Genomic DNA, 21,808 nt, shown 5'->3' with positions numbered 1-21,808 from the left:
TCCATCCTCACAGGAGAAAGATGAATTTTGGAAATCAGTTGCGCGTCGTGGCCGTATAGCAAACAGTATCTGTGATGACGAACAATTAGCGACAGGCGTTTTTTTAAGAATTACTCTCAGATGCGATTAAGGCGAATGGCGCAGATAAAGCATTTGCCAAAGCGGTACAGCATAAGGTGGGACGAGGCAGTCTGAATTACATTTTATAGATGTATTTCTCACATATCTCAGAGCCTCTCGCGATATTCGTCGTCGTCGTCGTCGTCGTCGTCGTCGCCGAAGCCGCCGCTTCTGCAGAAGTAGCAAATGGCAATCGTAGCAAATGCGGCGAGGGACGCCCTGCCTTCGATTCCGAATGCACAAAGTGTGTGGTCTTGTTTCTCAGTCTATATTTGGTCGGTCTCGTCAGAGGTTGAATGTAACGAATGGGTGGGAAAGAGCAAGGGGCAGCGGCTGTGTAGAACGAAAACACTAATCCTCAGGGGTGTGAGCGTTTCGAGATGAGTCGTATACATGTAAATGTTGGTCGTCAGTGACCGTGTGGCCTAATGGATAAGGCGTCGGACTTCGGATCTGAAGATTACAGGTTCGAATGCTGTCACGCTTGTGTTTTTCCAGTTCTGAAAAAGAAACATAACGTTTTAATGTAGCAATTGAGCAGTACGAAACCGTCTGAATGTTGCTGTTGACCATTTTTTGCTTGGAGATGCTCTTGAGCTTGAAACACACACAACAAGACCGGTGTTAACTAGCGAAATGGTCGGCAGAGTGCCGACACAGCGAGTTTTGACTATCACTTGCACATCTAAAACAACGTCGGAAAGTAACTCGTTCGGCTTTTGAGTCACATAAAGTATGTGTGTTAATTTTGACGCCACTAGCTCTGCATGTTGTCATGCAATTTCTTTACCTCTCAGAAATGATTATGACATAAAAGTGAAGTACGTGACGAGTGTGACGTTAGGAAAACATTAGGCATCATGGAGAGATTCTGTATGGGACCTCCCAACCCAAACGAGTACTGTGTGACGTGCTACCCGGCAGGTGTTCACTGAGGTAGCCGGCTAGCTCAGTCGGTAGAGTGTCAGACTCTTAATCCCAGGGTCGTGTGTTCGAGCCAGACGCTGGGCGGAACGGAATTTTGTTCCGCTGCAGGTGTAAATTACCGTTTTTCTTATTAACGAGATTTAATCAAAATAGCAACTTTAAACTTTGCCTACGTCTCTGTCAGTCGCAAGGAAACTGTATTTGAAGGTGAAGGTGATTTTGTAGACATGTGTGAAAGACATGTTCTGAAATGCAAGTGTTGTTGTTTGGAGAGCACATCGGTTACGTGTCAGATGTGTAGCCAAGCAGTAATTTGTCGCCATAGCTGCAAATATTAGCCGGTAATATGAAGTGTTGTCAGCTAAAGTCTGATGATGCAGACGACCGTAAGGACGAAGTACCCAAGAGTACCGCTAGGCCGCGTCTCTTTAGCTCAGTGGTAGAGCACTGGTGTAATAAACCAGGGGTCGTAAGTTCCATCCTCACAGGAGAAAGATGAATTTTGGAAATCAGTTGCGCGTCGTGGCCGTATAGCAAACAGTATCTGTGATGACGAACAATTAGCGACAGGCGTTTTTTTAAGAATTACTCTCAGATGCGATTAAGGCGAATGGCGCAGATAAAGCATTTGCCAAAGCGGTACAGCATAAGGTGGGACGAGGCAGTCTGAATTACATTTTATAGATGTATTTCTCACATATCTCAGAGCCTCTCGCGATATTCGTCGTCGTCGTCGTCGTCGTCGTCGTCGCCGAAGCCGCCGCTTCTGCAGAAGTAGCAAATGGCAATCGTAGCAAATGCGGCGAGGGACGCCCTGCCTTCGATTCCGAATGCACAAAGTGTGTGGTCTTGTTTCTCAGTCTATATTTGGTCGGTCTCGTCAGAGGTTGAATGTAACGAATGGGTGGGAAAGAGCAAGGGGCAGCGGCTGTGTAGAACGAAAACACAAATCCTCAGGGGTGTGAGCGTTTCGAGATGAGTCGTATACATGTAAATGTTGGTCGTCAGTGACCGTGTGGCCTAATGGATAAGGCGTCGGACTTCGGATCTGAAAATTACAGGTTCGAATGCTGTCACGCTTGTGTTTTTCCAGTTCTGAAAAAGAAACATAACGTTTTAATGTAGCAATTGAGCAGTACGAAACCGTCTGAATGTTGCTGTTGACCATTTTTTGCTTGGAGATGCTCTTGAGCTTGAAACACACACAACAAGACCGGTGTTAACTAACGAAATGGTCGGCAGAGTGCCGACACAGCGAGTTTTGACTATCACTTGCACATCTAAAACAACGTCGGGAAGTAACTCGTTCGGCTTTTGAGTCACATAAAGTATGTGTGTTAATTTTGACGCCACTAGCTCTGCATGTTGTCATGCAATTTCTTTACCTCTCAGAAATGATTATGACATAAAAGTGAAGTACGTGACGAGTGTGACGTTAGGAAAACATTAGGCATCATGGAGAGATTCTGTATGGGACCTCCCAACCCAAACGAGTACTGTGTGACGTGCTACCCGGCAGGTATTCACTGAGGTAGCCGGCTAGCTCAGTCGGTAGAGTGTCAGACTCTTAATCCCAGGGTCGTGTGTTCGAGCCAGACGCTGGGCGGAACGGAATTTTGTTCCGCTGCAGGTGTAAATTACCGTTTTTCTTATTAACGAGATTTAATCAAAATAGCAACTTTAAACTTTGCCTACGTCTCTGTCAGTCGCAAGGAAACTGTATTTGAAGGTGAAGGTGATTTTGTAGACATGTGTGAAAGACATGTTCTGAAATGCAAGTGTTGTTGTTTGGAGAGCACATCGGTTACGTGTCAGATGTGTAGCCAAGCAGTAATTTGTCGCCATAGCTGCAAATATTAGCCGGTAATATGAAGTGTTGTCAGCTAAAGTCTGATGATGCAGACGACCGTAAGGACGAAGTACCCAAGAGTACCGCTAGGCCGCGTCTCTTTAGCTCAGTGGTAGAGCACTGGTGTAATAAACCAGGGGTCGTAAGTTCCATCCTCACAGGAGAAAGATGAATTTTGGAAATCAGTTGCGCGTCGTGGCCGTATAGCAAACAGTATCTGTGATGACGAACAATTAGCGACAGGCGTTTTTTTAAGAATTACTCTCAGATGCGATTAAGGCGAATGGCGCAGATAAAGCATTTGCCAAAGCGGTACAGCATAAGGTGGGACGAGGCAGTCTGAATTACATTTTATAGATGTATTTCTCACATATCTCAGAGCCTCTCGCGATATTCGTCGTCGTCGTCGTCGTCGTCGTCGTCGTAGCCGCCGCCGCTTCTGCAGAAGTAGCAAATGGCAATCGTAGCAAATGCGGCGAGGGACGCCCTGCCTTCGATTCCGAATGCACAAAGTGTGTGGTCTTGTTTCTCAGTCTATATTTGGTCGGTCTCGTCAGAGGTTGAATGTAACGAATTGGTGGGAAAGAGCAAGTGGCAGCGGCTGTGTAGAACGAAAACACAAATCCTCAGGGGTGTGAGCGTTTCGAGATGAGTCGTATACATGTAAACGTTGGTGGTCAGTGACCGTGTGGCCTAATGGATAAGGTGTCGGACTTCGGATCTGAAGATTACAGGTTCGAATGCTATCACGCTTGTGTTTTTCCAGTTCTGAAAAAGAAACATAACGTTTTAATGTAGCAATTGAGCAGTACGAAACCGTCTGAATGTTGCTGTTGACCATTTTTTGCTTGGAGATGCTCTTGAGCTTGAAACACACACAACAAGACCGGTGTTAACTAACGAAATGGTCGGCAGAGTGCCGACACAGCGAGTTTTGACTATCACTTGCACATCTAAAACAACGTCGGAAAGTAACTCGTTCGGCTTTTGAGTCACATAAAGTATGTGTGTTAATTTTGACGCCACTAGCTCTGCATGTTGTCATGCAATTTCTTTACCTCTCAGAAATGATTATGACATAAAAGTGAAGTACGTGACGAGTGTGACGTTAGGAAAACATTAGGCATCATGGAGAGATTCTGTATGGGACCTCCCAACCCAAACGAGTACTGTGTGACGTGCTACCCGGCAGGTATTCTCCGAGGTAGCCGGCTAGCTCAGTCGGTAGAGTGTCAGACTCTAAATTCCAGGGTCGTGGGTTCGAGCCAGACGCTGGGCGGAACGGAATTCTGTTCCGCTGCAGGTGTAAATTACCGTCTTTCTGATTAACGAGATTTAATGGAAAAAGCAACTTTAAACTTTGCCTACGTCTCTGTCAGTCGCAAGGAAACTGTATTTGAAGGTGAAGGTGATTTTGTAGACATGTGTGAAAGACATGTTCTGAAATGCAAGTGTTGTTGTTTGGAGAGCACATCGGTTACGTGTCAGATGTGTAGCCAAGCAGTAATTTGTCGAAATAGCTGCAAATATTAGCCGGTAATATGAAGTGTTGTCAGCTAAAGTCTGATGATGCAGACGACCGTAAGGACGAAGTACCCAAGAGTACCGCTAGGCCGCGCCTCTTTAGCTCAGTGGTAGAGCCCTGGTGTAATAAACCAGGGGTCGGAAGTTATATCCTCACAGGAGAAATATGAATTTTGGAAATCAGTTGCGCGTCGTGGCCGTATAGCAAACAGGATCATTGATGACGAACAATTAGCGACAGGCGTTTTTTTAAGAATTACTGTCAGATGCGATTAAGGCGAATGGCGCAGATAAAGCATTTGCCAAAGCGGTACAGCATAAGGTGGGACGAGGCAGTCTGAATTACATTTTATAGATGTATTTCCCACATATCTCAGAGCCTCTCGCGATATTCGTCGTCGTCGTCGTCGTCGTTGTCGTCGTCGCCGCCGCCGCTTCTGCAGAAGTAGCAAATGGCAATCGTAGCAAATGCGGCGAGGGACGCCCTGCTTTCGATTCCGAATGCACAAAGTGTGTGGTCTTGTTTCTCAGTCTATACTTGGTCGGTCTCGTCAGAGGTTGAATGTAACGAATGGGTGGGAAAGAGCAAGGGGCAGCGGCTGTATAGAACGAAAACACAAATCCTCAGGGGTGTGAGCGTTTCGGGATGACTCGTATACTTGTAAATGTTGGTCGTCAGTGACCGTGTGGCCTAATGGATAAGGCGTCGGACTTCGGATCTGAAGATTACAGTTTCGAATGCTGTCACGCTTGTGTTTTTCCAGTTCTGAAAAAGAAACATAACGTTTTAATGTAGCAATTGAGCAGTACGAAACCGTCTGAATGTTGCTGTTGACCATTTTTTGCTTGGAGATGCTCTTGAGCTTGAAACACACACAACAAGACCGGTGTTAACTAGCGAAATGGTCGGCAGAGTGCCGACACAGCGAGTTTTGACTATCACTTGCACATCTAAAACAACGTCGGAAAGTAACTCGTTCGGCTTTTGAGTCACATAAAGTATGTGTGTTAATTTTGACGCCACTAGCTCTGCATGTTGTCATGCAATTTCTTTACCTCTCAGAAATGATTATGACATAAAAGTGAAGTACGTGACGAGTGTGACGTTAGGAAAACATTAGGCATCATGGAGAGATTCTGTATGGGACCTCCCAACCCAAACGAGTACTGTGTGACGTGCTACCCGGCAGGTATTCACTGAGGTAGCCGGCTAGCTCAGTCGGTAGAGTGTCAGACTCTTAATCCCAGGGTCGTGTGTTCGAGCCAGACGCTGGGCGGAACGGAATTTTGTTCCGCTGCAGGTGTAAATTACCGTTTTTCTTATTAACGAGATTTAATCAAAATAGCAACTTTAAACTTTGCCTACGTCTCTGTCAGTCGCAAGGAAACTGTATTTGAAGGTGAAGGTGATTTTGTAGACATGTGTGAAAGACATGTTCTGAAATGCAAGTGTTGTTGTTTGGAGAGCACATCGGTTACGTGTCAGATGTGTAGCCAAGCAGTAATTTGTCGCCATAGCTGCAAATATTAGCCGGTAATATGAAGTGTTGTCAGCTAAAGTCTGATGATGCAGACGACCGTAAGGACGAAGTACCCAAGAGTACCGCTAGGCCGCGTCTCTTTAGCTCAGTGGTAGAGCACTGGTGTAATAAACCAGGGGTCGTAAGTTCCATCCTCACAGGAGAAAGATGAATTTTGGAAATCAGTTGCGCGTCGTGGCCGTATAGCAAACAGTATCTGTGATGACGAACAATTAGCGACAGGCGTTTTTTTAAGAATTACTCTCAGATGCGATTAAGGCGAATGGCGCAGATAAAGCATTTGCCAAAGCGGTACAGCATAAGGTGGGACGAGGCAGTCTGAATTACATTTTATAGATGTATTTCTCACATATCTCAGAGCCTCTCGCGATATTCGTCGTCGTCGTCGTCGTCGTCGTCGTCGTAGCCGCCGCCGCTTCTGCAGAAGTAGCAAATGGCAATCGTAGCAAATGCGGCGAGGGACGCCCTGCCTTCGATTCCGAATGCACAAAGTGTGTGGTCTTGTTTCTCAGTCTATATTTGGTCGGTCTCGTCAGAGGTTGAATGTAACGAATTGGTGGGAAAGAGCAAGTGGCAGCGGCTGTGTAGAACGAAAACACAAATCCTCAGGGGTGTGAGCGTTTCGAGATGAGTCGTATACATGTAAACGTTGGTGGTCAGTGACCGTGTGGCCTAATGGATAAGGTGTCGGACTTCGGATCTGAAGATTACAGGTTCGAATGCTATCACGCTTGTGTTTTTCCAGTTCTGAAAAAGAAACATAACGTTTTAATGTAGCAATTGAGCAGTACGAAACCGTCTGAATGTTGCTGTTGACCATTTTTTGCTTGGAGATGCTCTTGAGCTTGAAACACACACAACAAGACCGGTGTTAACTAACGAAATGGTCGGCAGAGTGCCGACACAGCGAGTTTTGACTATCACTTGCACATCTAAAACAACGTCGGAAAGTAACTCGTTCGGCTTTTGAGTCACATAAAGTATGTGTGTTAATTTTGACGCCACTAGCTCTGCATGTTGTCATGCAATTTCTTTACCTCTCAGAAATGATTATGACATAAAAGTGAAGTACGTGACGAGTGTGACGTTAGGAAAACATTAGGCATCATGGAGAGATTCTGTATGGGACCTCCCAACCCAAACGAGTACTGTGTGACGTGCTACCCGGCAGGTATTCTCCGAGGTAGCCGGCTAGCTCAGTCGGTAGAGTGTCAGACTCTAAATTCCAGGGTCGTGGGTTCGAGCCAGACGCTGGGCGGAACGGAATTCTGTTCCGCTGCAGGTGTAAATTACCGTCTTTCTGATTAACGAGATTTAATGGAAAAAGCAACTTTAAACTTTGCCTACGTCTCTGTCAGTCGCAAGGAAACTGTATTTGAAGGTGAAGGTGATTTTGTAGACATGTGTGAAAGACATGTTCTGAAATGCAAGTGTTGTTGTTTGGAGAGCACATCGGTTACGTGTCAGATGTGTAGCCAAGCAGTAATTTGTCGAAATAGCTGCAAATATTAGCCGGTAATATGAAGTGTTGTCAGCTAAAGTCTGATGATGCAGACGACCGTAAGGACGAAGTACCCAAGAGTACCGCTAGGCCGCGCCTCTTTAGCTCAGTGGTAGAGCCCTGGTGTAATAAACCAGGGGTCGGAAGTTATATCCTCACAGGAGAAATATGAATTTTGGAAATCAGTTGCGCGTCGTGGCCGTATAGCAAACAGGATCATTGATGACGAACAATTAGCGACAGGCGTTTTTTTAAGAATTACTGTCAGATGCGATTAAGGCGAATGGCGCAGATAAAGCATTTGCCAAAGCGGTACAGCATAAGGTGGGACGAGGCAGTCTGAATTACATTTTATAGATGTATTTCCCACATATCTCAGAGCCTCTCGCGATATTCGTCGTCGTCGTCGTCGTCGTTGTCGTCGTCGCCGCCGCCGCTTCTGCAGAAGTAGCAAATGGCAATCGTAGCAAATGCGGCGAGGGACGCCCTGCTTTCGATTCCGAATGCACAAAGTGTGTGGTCTTGTTTCTCAGTCTATACTTGGTCGGTCTCGTCAGAGGTTGAATGTAACGAATGGGTGGGAAAGAGCAAGGGGCAGCGGCTGTATAGAACGAAAACACAAATCCTCAGGGGTGTGAGCGTTTCGGGATGACTCGTATACTTGTAAATGTTGGTCGTCAGTGACCGTGTGGCCTAATGGATAAGGCGTCGGACTTCGGATCTGAAGATTACAGTTTCGAATGCTGTCACGCTTGTGTTTTTCCAGTTCTGAAAAAGAAACATAACGTTTTAATGTAGCAATTGAGCAGTACGAAACCGTCTGAATGTTGCTGTTGACCATTTTTTGCTTGGAGATGCTCTTGAGCTTGAAACACACACAACAAGACCGGTGTTAACTAGCGAAATGGTCGGCAGAGTGCCGACACAGCGAGTTTTGACTATCACTTGCACATCTAAAACAACGTCGGAAAGTAACTCGTTCGGCTTTTGAGTCACATAAAGTATGTGTGTTAATTTTGACGCCACTAGCTCTGCATGTTGTCATGCAATTTCTTTACCTCTCAGAAATGATTATGACATAAAAGTGAAGTACGTGACGAGTGTGACGTTAGGAAAACATTAGGCATCATGGAGAGATTCTGTATGGGACCTCCCAACCCAAACGAGTACTGTGTGACGTGCTACCCGGCAGGTATTCACTGAGGTAGCCGGCTAGCTCAGTCGGTAGAGTGTCAGACTCTTAATCCCAGGGTCGTGTGTTCGAGCCAGACGCTGGGCGGAACGGAATTTTGTTCCGCTGCAGGTGTAAATTACCGTTTTTCTTATTAACGAGATTTAATCAAAATAGCAACTTTAAACTTTGCCTACGTCTCTGTCAGTCGCAAGGAAACTGTATTTGAAGGTGAAGGTGATTTTGTAGACATGTGTGAAAGACATGTTCTGAAATGCAAGTGTTGTTGTTTGGAGAGCACATCGGTTACGTGTCAGATGTGTAGCCAAGCAGTAATTTGTCGCCATAGCTGCAAATATTAGCCGGTAATATGAAGTGTTGTCAGCTAAAGTCTGATGATGCAGACGACCGTAAGGACGAAGTACCCAAGAGTACCGCTAGGCCGCGTCTCTTTAGCTCAGTGGTAGAGCACTGGTGTAATAAACCAGGGGTCGTAAGTTCCATCCTCACAGGAGAAAGATGAATTTTGGAAATCAGTTGCGCGTCGTGGCCGTATAGCAAACAGTATCTGTGATGACGAACAATTAGCGACAGGCGTTTTTTTAAGAATTACTCTCAGATGCGATTAAGGCGAATGGCGCTGATAAAGCATTTGCCAAAGCGGTACAGCATAAGGTGGGACGAGGCAGTCTGAATTACATTTTATAGATGTATTTCTCACATATCTCAGAGCCTCTCGCGATATTCGTCGTCGTCGTCGTCGCCGAAGCCGCCGCTTCTGCAGAAGTAGCAAATGGCAATCGTAGCAAATGCGGCGAGGGACGCCCTGCCTTCGATTCCGAATGCACAAAGTGTGTGGTCTTGTTTCTCAGTCTATATTTGGTCGGTCTCGTCAGAGGTTGAATGTAACGAATGGGTGGGAAAGAGCAAGGGGCAGCGGCTGTGTAGAACGAAAACACAAATCCTCAGGGGTGTGAGCGTTTCGAGATGAGTCGTATACATGTAAATGTTGGTCGTCAGTGACCGTGTGGCCTAATGGATAAGGCGTCGGACTTCGGATCTGAAAATTACAGGTTCGAATGCTGTCACGCTTGTGTTTTTCCAGTTCTGAAAAAGAAACATAACGTTTTAATGTAGCAATTGAGCAGTACGAAACCGTCTGAATGTTGCTGTTGACCATTTTTTGCTTGGAGATGCTCTTGAGCTTGAAACACACACAACAAGACCGGTGTTAACTAACGAAATGGTCGGCAGAGTGCCGACACAGCGAGTTTTGACTATCACTTGCACATCTAAAACAACGTCGGAAAGTAACGCGTTCGGCTTTTGAGTCACATAAAGTATGTGTGTTAATTTTGACGCCACTAGCTCTGCATGTTGTCATGCAATTTCTTTACCTCTCAGAAATGATTATGACATAAAAGTGAAGTACGTGACGAGTGTGACGTTAGGAAAACATTAGGCATCATGGAGAGATTCTGTATGGGACCACCCAACCCAAACGAGTACTGTGTGACGTGCTACCCGGCAGGTATTCACCGAGGTAGGCGGCTAGCTCAGTCGGTAGAGTGTCAGACTCTTAATCCCAGGGTCGTGGGTTCGAGCCAGACGCTGGGCGGAACGGAATTTTGTTCCGCTGCAGGTGTAAATTACCGTTTTTCTTATTAACGAGATTTAATGGAAATAGCAACTTTAAACTTTGCCTACGTCTCTGTCAGTCGCAAGGAAACTATATTTGAAGGTGAAGGTGATTTTGTAGACATGTGTGAAAGACATGTTCTGAAATGCAAGTGTTGTTGTTTGGAGAGCACATCGGTTACGTGTCAGATGTGTAGCCAAGCAGTAATTTGTCGCCATAGCTGCAAATATTAGCCGGTAATATGAAGTGTTCTCAGCTAAAGTCTGTTGATGCAGACGACCGTAAGGACGAAGTACCCAAGAGTACCGCTAGGCCGCGCCTCTTTAGCTCAGTGGTAGAACACTGGTGTAATAAACCAGGGGTCGTAAGTTCCATCCTCACAGGAGAAAGATGAATTTTGGAAATCTGTTGCTCGTCGTGGCCGTATAGCAAACAGTATCTGTGATGACGAACAATTAGCGACAGTCGTTTTTTTAAGAATTACTCTCAGATGCGATTAAGGCGAATGGCACAGATAACGCATTTGCCAAAGCGGTACAGCATAAGGTGGGACGAGGCAGTCTGAATTACATTTTATAGATGTATTTCTGACATATCTCAGAGCCTCTCGCGATATTCGTCGTCGTCGTCGTCGTCGTCGTCGTCGTCGTAGCCGCCGCCGCTTCTCCAGAAGTAGCAAATGGCAATCGTAGCAAATGCGGCGAGGGACGCCCTGCCTTCGATTCCGAATGCACAAAGTGTGTGGTCTTGTTTCTCAGTCTATATTTGGTCGGTCTCGTCAGAGGTTGAATGTAACGAATGGGTGGGAAAGAGCAAGGGGCAGCGGCTGTGTAGAACGAAAACACAAATCCTCAGGGGTGTGAGCGTTTCGAGATGAGTCGTATACATGTAAATGTTGGTCGTCAGTGACCGTGTGGCCTAATGGATAAGGCGTCGGACTTCAGATCTGAAGATTACATGTTCGAATGCTGTCACGCTTGTGTTTTTCCAGTTCTGAAAAAGAAACATAACGTTTTAATGTAGCAATTGAGCAGTACGAAACCGTCTGAATGTTGCTGTTGACCATTTTTTGCTTGGAGATGCTCTTGAGCTTGAAACACACACAACAAGACCGGTGTTAACTAACGAAATGGTCGGCAGAGTGCCGACACAGCGAGTTTTGACTATCACTTGCACATCTAAAACAACGTCGGAAAGTAACTAGTTCGGCTTTTGAGTCACATAAAGTATGTGTGTTAATTTTGACGCCACTAGCTCTGCGTGTTGTTATGCAATTTCTTTACCTCTCAGAAATGATTATGACATAAAAGTGAAGTACGTGACGAGTGTGACGTTAGGAAAACATTAGGCATCATGGAGAGATTCTGTATGGGACCACCCAACCCAAACGAGTACTGTGTGACGTGCTACCCGGCAGGTATTCACCGATTTAGCCGGGTAGCTCAGTCGGTAGAGTGTCACCCTCTTAATCCCAGGGTCGTGGGTTCGAGCCAGACGCTGGGCGGAATGGAATTTTGTTCCGCTGCAGGTGTAAATTACCGTTTTTCTTATTAACGAGATTTAATCGAAATAGCAACTTTAAACTTTGCCTACGTCTCTGTCAGTCGCAAGGAAACTGTATTTGAAGGTGAAGGTGATTTTGTAGACATGTGTGAAAGACATGTTCTGAAATGCAAGTGTTGTTGTTTGGAGAGCACATCGGTTACGTGTCAGATGTGTAGCCAAGCAGTAATTTGTCGCCATAGCTGCAAATATTAGCCGGTAATATGAAGTGTTGTCAGCTAAAGTCTGTTGATGCAGACGACCGTAAGGACGAAGTACCCAAGAGTACCGCTAGGCCGCGCGTCTTTAGCTCAGTGGTAGAGCACTGGTCTAATAAACCAGGGGTCGTAAGTTCCATCCTCACAGGAGAAAGATGAATTTTGGAAATCAGTTGCGCGTCGTGGCCGTATAGCAAACAGTATCTGTGATGACGAACAATTAGCGACAGGCGTTTTTTTAAGAATTACTCTCAGATGCGATTAAGGCGAATGGCGCAGATAAAGCATTTGCCAAAGCGGTACAGCATAAGGTGGGACGAGGCAGTCTGAATTACATTTTATAGATGTATTTCTCACATATCTCAGAGCCTCTCGCGATATTCGTCGTCGTCGTCGTCGTCGTCGTCGTCGCCGAAGCCGCCGCTTCTGCAGAAGTAGCAAATGGCAATCGTAGCAAATGCGGCGAGGGACGCCCTGCCTTCGATTCCGAATGCACAAAGTGTGTGGTCTTGTTTCTCAGTCTATATTTGGTCGGTCTCGTCAGAGGTTGAATGTAACGAATGGGTGGGAAAGAGCAAGGGGCAGCGGCTGTGTAGAACGAAAACACTAATCCTCAGGGGTGTGAGCGTTTCGAGATGAGTCGTATACATGTAAATGTTGGTCGTCAGTGACCGTGTGGCCTAATGGATAAGGCGTCGGACTTCGGATCTGAAGATTACAGGTTCGAATGCTGTCACGCTTGTGTTTTTCCAGTTCTGAAAAAGAAACATAACGTTTTAATGTAGCAATTGAGCAGTACGAAACCGTCTGAATGTTGCTGTTGACCATTTTTTGCTTGGAGATGCTCTTGAGCTTGAAACACACACAACAAGACCGGTGTTAACTAGCGAAATGGTCGGCAGAGTGCCGACACAGCGAGTTTTGACTATCACTTGCACATCTAAAACAACGTCGGAAAGTAACTCGTTCGGCTTTTGAGTCACATAAAGTATGTGTGTTAATTTTGACGCCACTAGCTCTGCATGTTGTCATGCAATTTCTTTACCTCTCAGAAATGATTATGACATAAAAGTGAAGTACGTGACGAGTGTGACGTTAGGAAAACATTAGGCATCATGGAGAGATTCTGTATGGGACCTCCCAACCCAAACGAGTACTGTGTGACGTGCTACCCGGCAGGTGTTCACTGAGGTAGCCGGCTAGCTCAGTCGGTAGAGTGTCAGACTCTTAATCCCAGGGTCGTGTGTTCGAGCCAGACGCTGGGCGGAACGGAATTTTGTTCCGCTGCAGGTGTAAATTACCGTTTTTCTTATTAACGAGATTTAATCAAAATAGCAACTTTAAACTTTGCCTACGTCTCTGTCAGTCGCAAGGAAACTGTATTTGAAGGTGAAGGTGATTTTGTAGACATGTGTGAAAGACATGTTCTGAAATGCAAGTGTTGTTGTTTGGAGAGCACATCGGTTACGTGTCAGATGTGTAGCCAAGCAGTAATTTGTCGCCATAGCTGCAAATATTAGCCGGTAATATGAAGTGTTGTCAGCTAAAGTCTGATGATGCAGACGACCGTAAGGACGAAGTACCCAAGAGTACCGCTAGGCCGCGTCTCTTTAGCTCAGTGGTAGAGCACTGGTGTAATAAACCAGGGGTCGTAAGTTCCATCCTCACAGGAGAAAGATGAATTTTGGAAATCAGTTGCGCGTCGTGGCCGTATAGCAAACAGTATCTGTGATGACGAACAATTAGCGACAGGCGTTTTTTTAAGAATTACTCTCAGATGCGATTAAGGCGAATGGCGCAGATAAAGCATTTGCCAAAGCGGTACAGCATAAGGTGGGACGAGGCAGTCTGAATTACATTTTATAGATGTATTTCTCACATATCTCAGAGCCTCTCGCGATATTCGTCGTCGTCGTCGTCGTCGTCGTCGTCGCCGAAGCCGCCGCTTCTGCAGAAGTAGCAAATGGCAATCGTAGCAAATGCGGCGAGGGACGCCCTGCCTTCGATTCCGAATGCACAAAGTGTGTGGTCTTGTTTCTCAGTCTATATTTGGTCGGTCTCGTCAGAGGTTGAATGTAACGAATGGGTGGGAAAGAGCAAGGGGCAGCGGCTGTGTAGAACGAAAACACAAATCCTCAGGGGTGTGAGCGTTTCGAGATGAGTCGTATACATGTAAATGTTGGTCGTCAGTGACCGTGTGGCCTAATGGATAAGGCGTCGGACTTCGGATCTGAAAATTACAGGTTCGAATGCTGTCACGCTTGTGTTTTTCCAGTTCTGAAAAAGAAACATAACGTTTTAATGTAGCAATTGAGCAGTACGAAACCGTCTGAATGTTGCTGTTGACCATTTTTTGCTTGGAGATGCTCTTGAGCTTGAAACACACACAACAAGACCGGTGTTAACTAACGAAATGGTCGGCAGAGTGCCGACACAGCGAGTTTTGACTATCACTTGCACATCTAAAACAACGTCGGAAAGTAACTCGTTCGGCTTTTGAGTCACATAAAGTATGTGTGTTAATTTTGACGCCACTAGCTCTGCATGTTGTCATGCAATTTCTTTACCTCTCAGAAATGATTATGACATAAAAGTGAAGTACGTGACGAGTGTGACGTTAGGAATACATTAGGCATCATGGAGAGATTCTGTATGGGACCACCCAACCCAAACGAGTACTGTGTGACGTGCTACCCGGCAGGTATTCACCGAGGTAGGCGGCTAGCTCAGTCGGTAGAGTGTCAGACTCTTAATCCCAGGGTCGTGGGTTCGAGCCAGACGCTGGGCGGAACGGAATTTTGTTCCGCTGCAGGTGTAAATTACCGTTTTTCTTATTAACGAGATTTAATGGAAATAGCAACTTTAAACTTTGCCTACGTCTCTGTCAGTCGCAAGGAAACTATATTTGAAGGTGAAGGTGATTTTGTAGACATGTGTGAAAGACATGTTCTGAAATGCAAGTGTTGTTGTTTGGAGAGCACATCGGTTACGTGTCAGATGTGTAGCCAAGCAGTAATTTGTCGCCATAGCTGCAAATATTAGCCGGTAATATGAAGTGTTCTCAGCTAAAGTCTGTTGATGCAGACGACCGTAAGGACGAAGTACCCAAGAGTACCGCTAGGCCGCGCCTCTTTAGCTCAGTGGTAGAGCACTGGTGTAATAAACCAGGGGTCGTAAGTTCCATCCTCACAGGAGAAAGATGAATTTTGGAAATCTGTTGCTCGTCGTGGCCGTATAGCAAACAGTATCTGTGATGACGAACAATTAGCGACAGTCGTTTTTTTAAGAATTACTCTCAGATGCGATTAAGGCGAATGGCACAGATAACGCATTTGCCAAAGCGGTACAGCATAAGGTGGGACGAGGCAGTCTGAATTACATTTTATAGATGTATTTCTGACATATCTCAGAGCCTCTCGCGATATTCGTCGTCGTCGTCGTCGTCGTCGTCGTCGTCGTAGCCGCCGCCGCTTCTCCAGAAGTAGCAAATGGCAATCGTAGCAAATGCGGCGAGGGACGCCCTGCCTTCGATTCCGAATGCACAAAGTGTGTGGTCTTGTTTCTCAGTCTATATTTGGTCGGTCTCGTCAGAGGTTGAATGTAACGAATGGGTGGGAAAGAGCAAGGGGCAGCGGCTGTGTAGAACGAAAACACAAATCCTCAGGGGTGTGAGCGTTTCGAGATGAGTCGTATACATGTAAATGTTGGTCGTCAGTGACCGTGTGGCCTAATGGATAAGGCGTCGGACTTCAGATCTGAAGATTACATGTTCGAATGCTGTCACGCTTGTGTTTTTCCAGTTCTGAAAAAGAAACATAACGTTTTAATGTAGCAATTGAGCAGTACGAAACCGTCTGAATGTTGCTGTTGACCATTTTTTGCTTGGAGATGCTCTTGAGCTTGAAACACACACAACAAGACCGGTGTTAACTAACGAAATGGTCGGCAGAGTGCCGACACAGCGAGTTTTGACTATCACTTGCACATCTAAAACAACGTCGGGAAGTAACTAGTTCGGCTTTTGAGTCACATAAAGTATGTGTGTTAATTTTGACGCCACTAGCTCTGCGTGTTGTCATGCAATTTCTTTACCTCTCAGAAATGATTATGACATAAAAGTGAAGTACGTGACGAGTGTGACGTTAGGAAAACATTAGGCATCATGGAGAGATTCTGTATGGGACCACCCAACCCAAACGAGTACTGTGTGACGTGCTACCCGGCAGGTATTCACCGATTTAGCCGGGTAGCTCAGTCGGTAGAGTGTCACCCTCTTAATCCCAGGGTCGTGGGTTCGAGCCAGACGCTGGGCGGAATGGAATTTTGTTCCGCTGCAGGTGTAAATTACCGTTTTTCTTATTAACGAGATTTAATCGAAATAGCAACTTTAAACTTTGCCTACGTCTCTGTCAGTCGCAAGGAAACTGTATTTGAAGGTGAAGGTGATTTTGTAGACATGTGTGAAAGACATGTTCTGAAATGCAAGTGTTGTTGTTTGGAGAGCACATCGGTTACGTGTCAGATGTGTAGCCAAGCAGTAATTTGTCGCCATAGCTGCAAATATTAGCCGGTAATATGAAGTGTTGTCAGCTAAAGTCTGTTGATGCAGACGACCGTAAGGACGAAGTACCCAAGAGTACCGCTAGGCCGCGCGTCTTTAGCTCAGTGGTAGAGCACTGGTCTAATAAACCAGGGGTCGTAAGTTCCATCCTCACAGGAGAAAGATGAATTTTGGAAATCAGTTGCGCGTCGTGGCCGTATAGCAAACAGTATCTGTGATGACGAACAATTAGCGACAGGCGTTTTTTTAAGAATTACTCTCAGATGCGATTAAGGCGAATGGCGCAGATAACGCATTTGCCAAAGCGGTACAGCATAAGGTGGGACGAGGCAGTCTGAATTACATTTTATAGATGTATTTCTCACATATCTCAGAGCCTCTCGCGATATTCGTCGTCGTCGTCGTCGTCGTCGTTGCCGCCGCCGCTTCTGCAGAAGTAGCAAATGGCAATCGTAGCAAATGCGGCGAGGGACGCCCTGCCTTCGATTCCGAATGCACAAAGTGTGTGGTCTTGTTTCTCAGTCTATATTTGGTCGGTCTCGTCAGAGGTTGAATGTAACGAATTGGTGGGAAAGAGCAAGGGGCAGCGTCTGTGTAGAACGAAAACACAAATCCTCAGGGGTGTGAGCGTTTCGAGATGAGTCGTATACATGTAAACGTTGGTGGTCAGTGACCGTGTGGCCTAATGGATAAGGTGTCGGACTTCGGATCTGAAGATTACAGGTTCGAATGCTATCACGCTTGTGTTTTTCCAGTTCTGAAAAAGAAACATAACGTTTTAATGTAGCAATTGAGCAGTACGAAACCGTCTGAATGTTGCTGTTGACCATTTTTTGCTTGGAGATGCTCTTGAGCTTGAAACACACACAACAAGACCGGTGTTAACTAGCGAAATGGTCGGCAGAGTGCCGACACAGCGAGTTTTGACTATCACTTGCACATCTAAAACAACGTCGGAAAGTAACTCGTTCGGCTTTTGAGTCACATAAAGTATGTGTGTTAATTTTGACGCCACTAGCTCTGCATGTTGTCATGCAATTTCTTTACCTCTCAGAAATGATTATGACATAAAAGTGAAGTACGTGACGAGTGTGACGTTAGGAAAACATTAGGCATCATGGAGAGATTCTGTATGGGACCTCCCAACCCAAACGAGTACTGTGTCACGTGCTACCCGGCAGGTATTCACTGAGGTAGCCGGCTAGCTCAGTCGGTAGAGTGTCAGACTCTTAATCCCAGGGTCGTGTGTTCGAGCCAGACGCTGGGCGGAACGGAATTTTGTTCCGCTGCAGGTGTAAATTACCGTTTTTCTTATTAACGAGATTTAATCAAAATAGCAACTTTAAACTTTGCCTACGTCTCTGTCAGTCGCAAGGAAACTGTATTTGAAGGTGAAGGTGATTTTGTAGACATGTGTGAAAGACATGTTCTGAAATGCAAGTGTTGTTGTTTGGAGAGCACATCGGTTACGTGTCAGATGTGTAGCCAAGCAGTAATTTGTCGCCATAGCTGCAAATATTAGCCGGTAATATGAAGTGTTGTCAGCTAAAGTCTGATGATGCAGACGACCGTAAGGACGAAGTACCCAAGAGTACCGCTAGGCCGCGTCTCTTTAGCTCAGTGGTAGAGCACTGGTGTAATAAACCTGGGGTCGTAAGTTCCATCCTCACAGGAGAAAGATGAATTTTGGAAATCAGTTGCGCGTCGTGGCCGTATAGCAAACAGTATCTGTGATGACGAACAATTAGCGACAGGCGTTTTTTTAAGAATTACTCTCAGATGCGATTAAGGCGAATGGCGCAGATAAAGCATTTGCCAAAGCGGTACAGCATAAGGTGGGACGAGGCAGTCTGAATTACATTTTATAGATGTATTTCTCACATATCTCAGAGCCTCTCGCGATATTCGTCGTCGTCGTTGTCGTCGTCGTCGTCGTAGCCGCCGCCGCTTCTGCAGAAGTAGCAAATGGCAATCGTAGCAAATGCGGCGAGGGACGCCCTGCCTTCGATTCCGAATGCACAAAGTGTGTGGTCTTGTTTCTCAGTCTATATTTGGTCGGTCTCGTCAGAGGTTGAATGTAACGAATTGGTGGGAAAGAGCAAGGGGCAGCGGCTGTGTAGAACGAAAACACAAATCCTCAGGGGTGTGAGCGTTTCGAGATGAGTCGTATACATGTAAACGTTGGTGGTCAGTGACCGTGTGGCCTAATGGATAAGGTGTCGGACTTCGGATCTAAAGATTACAGGTTCGAATGCTATCACGCTTGTGTTTTTCCAGTTCTGAAAAAGAAACATAACGTTTTAATGTAGCAATTGAGCAGTACGAAACCGTCTGAATGTTGCTGTTGACCATTTTTTGCTTGGAGATGCTCTTGAGCTTGAAACACACACAACAAGACCGGTGTTAACTAGCGAAATGGTCGGCAGAGTGCCGACACAGCGAGTTTTGACTATCACTTGCACATCTAAAACAACGTCGGAAAGTAACTCGTTCGGCTTTTGAGTCACATAAAGTATGTGTGTTAATTTTGACGCCACTAGCTCTGCATGTTGTCATGCAATTTCTTTACCTCTCAGAAATGATTATGACATAAAAGTGAAGTACGTGACGAGTGTGACGTTAGGAAAACATTAGGCATCATGGAGAGATTCTGTATGGGACCTCCCAACCCAAACGAGTACTGTGTGACGTGCTACCCGGCAGGTATTCTCCGAGGTAGCCGGCTAGCTCAGTCGGTAGAGTGTCAGACTCTAAATTCCAGGGTCGTGGGTTCGAGCCAGACGCTGGGCGGAACGGAATTCTGTTCCGCTGCAGGTGTAAATTACCGTCTTTCCGATTAACGAGATTTAATGGAAAAAGCAACTTTAAACTTTGCCTACGTCTCTGTCAGTCGCAAGGAAACTGTATTTGAAGGTGAAGGTGATTTTGTAGACATGTGTGAAAGACATGTTCTGAAATGCAAGTGTTGTTGTTTGGAGAGCACATCGGTTACGTGTCAGATGTGTAGCCAAGCAGTAATTTGTCGAAATAGCTGCAAATATTAGCCGGTAATATGAAGTGTTGTCAGCTAAAGTCTGATGATGCAGACGACCGTAAGGACGAAGTACCCAAGAGTACCGCTAGGCCGCGCCTCTTTAGCTCAGTGGTAGAGCCCTGGTGTAATAAACCAGGGGTCGGAAGTTATATCCTCACAGGAGAAATATGAATTTTGGAAATCAGTTGCGCGTCGTGGCCGTATAGCAAACAGGATCATTGATGACGAACAATTAGCGACAGGCGTTTTTTTAAGAATTACTGTCAGATGCGATTAAGGCGAATGGCGCAGATAAAGCATTTGCCAAAGCGGTACAGCATAAGGTGGGACGAGGCAGTCTGAATTGCATTTTATAGATGTATTTCTCACATATCTCAGAGCCTCTCGCGATATTCGTCGTCGTCGTCGTCGTCGTTGTCGTCGTCGCCGCCGCCGCTTCTGCAGAAGTAGCAAATGGCAATCGTAGCAAATGCGGCGAGGGACGCCCTGCTTTCGATTCCGAATGCACAAAGTGTGTGGTCTTGTTTCTCAGTCTATACTTGGTCGGTCTCGTCAGAGGTTGAATGTAACGAATGGGTGGGAAAGAGCAAGGGGCAGCGGCTGTATAGAACGAAAACACAAATCCTCAGGGGTGTGAGCGTTTCGGGATGACTCGTATACTTGTAAATGTTGGTCGTCAGTGACCGTGTGGCCTAATAGATAAGGCGTCGGACTTCGGATCTGAAGATTACAGTTTCGAATGCTGTCACGCTTGTGTTTTTCCAGTTCTGAAAAAGAAACATAACGTTTTAATGTAGCAATTGAGCAGTACGAAACCGTCTGAATGTTGCTGTTGACCATTTTTTGCTTGGAGATGCTCTTGAGCTTGAAACACACACAACAAGACCGGTGTTAACTAGCGAAATGGTCGGCAGAGTGCCGACACAGCGAGTTTTGACTATCACTTGCACATCTAAAACAACGTCGGAAAGTAACTCGTTCGGCTTTTGAGTCACATAAAGTATGTGTGTTAATTTTGACGCCACTAGCTCTGCATGTTGTCATGCAATTTCTTTACCTCTCAGAAATGATTATGACATAAAAGTGAAGTACGTGACGAGTGTGACGTTAGGAAAACATTAGGCATCATGGAGAGATTCTGTATGGGACCTCCCAACCCAAACGAGTACTGTGTGACGTGCTACCCGGCAGGTATTCACTGAGGTAGCCGGCTAGCTCAGTCGGTAGAGTGTCAGACTCTTAATCCCAGGGTCGTGGGTTCGAGCCAGACGCTGGGCGGAACGGAATTTTGTTCCGCTGCAGGTGTAAATTACCGTTTTTCTTATTAACGAGATTTAATCAAAATAGCAACTTTAAACTTTGCCTACGTCTCTGTCAGTCGCAAGGAAACTGTATTTGAAGGTGAAGGTGATTTTGTAGACATGTGTGAAAGACATGTTCTGAAATGCAAGTGTTGTTGTTTGGAGAGCACATCGGTTACGTGTCAGATGTGTAGCCAAGCAGTAATTTGTCGCCATAGCTGCAAATATTAGCCGGTAATATGAAGTGTTGTCAGCTAAAGTCTGATGATGCAGACGACCGTAAGGACGAAGTACCCAAGAGTACCGCTAGGCCGCGTCTCTTTAGCTCAGTGGTAGAGCACTGGTGTAATAAACCAGGGGTCGTAAGTTCCATCCTCACAGGAGAAAGATGAATTTTGGAAATCAGTTGCGCGTCGTGGCCGTATAGCAAACAGTATCTGTGATGACGAACAATTAGCGACAGGCGTTTTTTTAAGAATTACTCTCAGATGCGATTAAGGCGAATGGCGCAGATAAAGCATTTGCCAAAGCGGTACAGCATAAGGTGGGACGAGGCAGTCTGAATTACATTTTATAGATGTATTTCTCACATATCTCAGAGCCTCTCGCGATATTCGTCGTCGTCGTTGTCGTCGTCGTCGTCGTAGCCGCCGCCGCTTCTGCAGAAGTAGCAAATGGCAATCGTAGCAAATGCGGCGAGGGACGCCCTGCCTTCGATTCCGAATGCACAAAGTGTGTGGTCTTGTTTCTCAGTCTATATTTGGTCGGTCTCGTCAGAGGTTGAATGTAACGAATTGGTGGGAAAGAGCAAGGGGCAGCGGCTGTGTAGAACGAAAACACAAATCCTCAGGGGTGTGAGCGTTTCGAGATGAGTCGTATA

This window comes from Schistocerca gregaria, chromosome 3 (assembly GCF_023897955.1).
Source record: "Schistocerca gregaria isolate iqSchGreg1 chromosome 3, iqSchGreg1.2, whole genome shotgun sequence".
In the NCBI taxonomy this organism is placed as follows: Eukaryota; Metazoa; Arthropoda; class Insecta; order Orthoptera; family Acrididae; genus Schistocerca; species Schistocerca gregaria.
The sequence above is the reverse complement of the archived record's forward strand: the minus strand, read 5'-3'. Positions refer to the sequence as shown.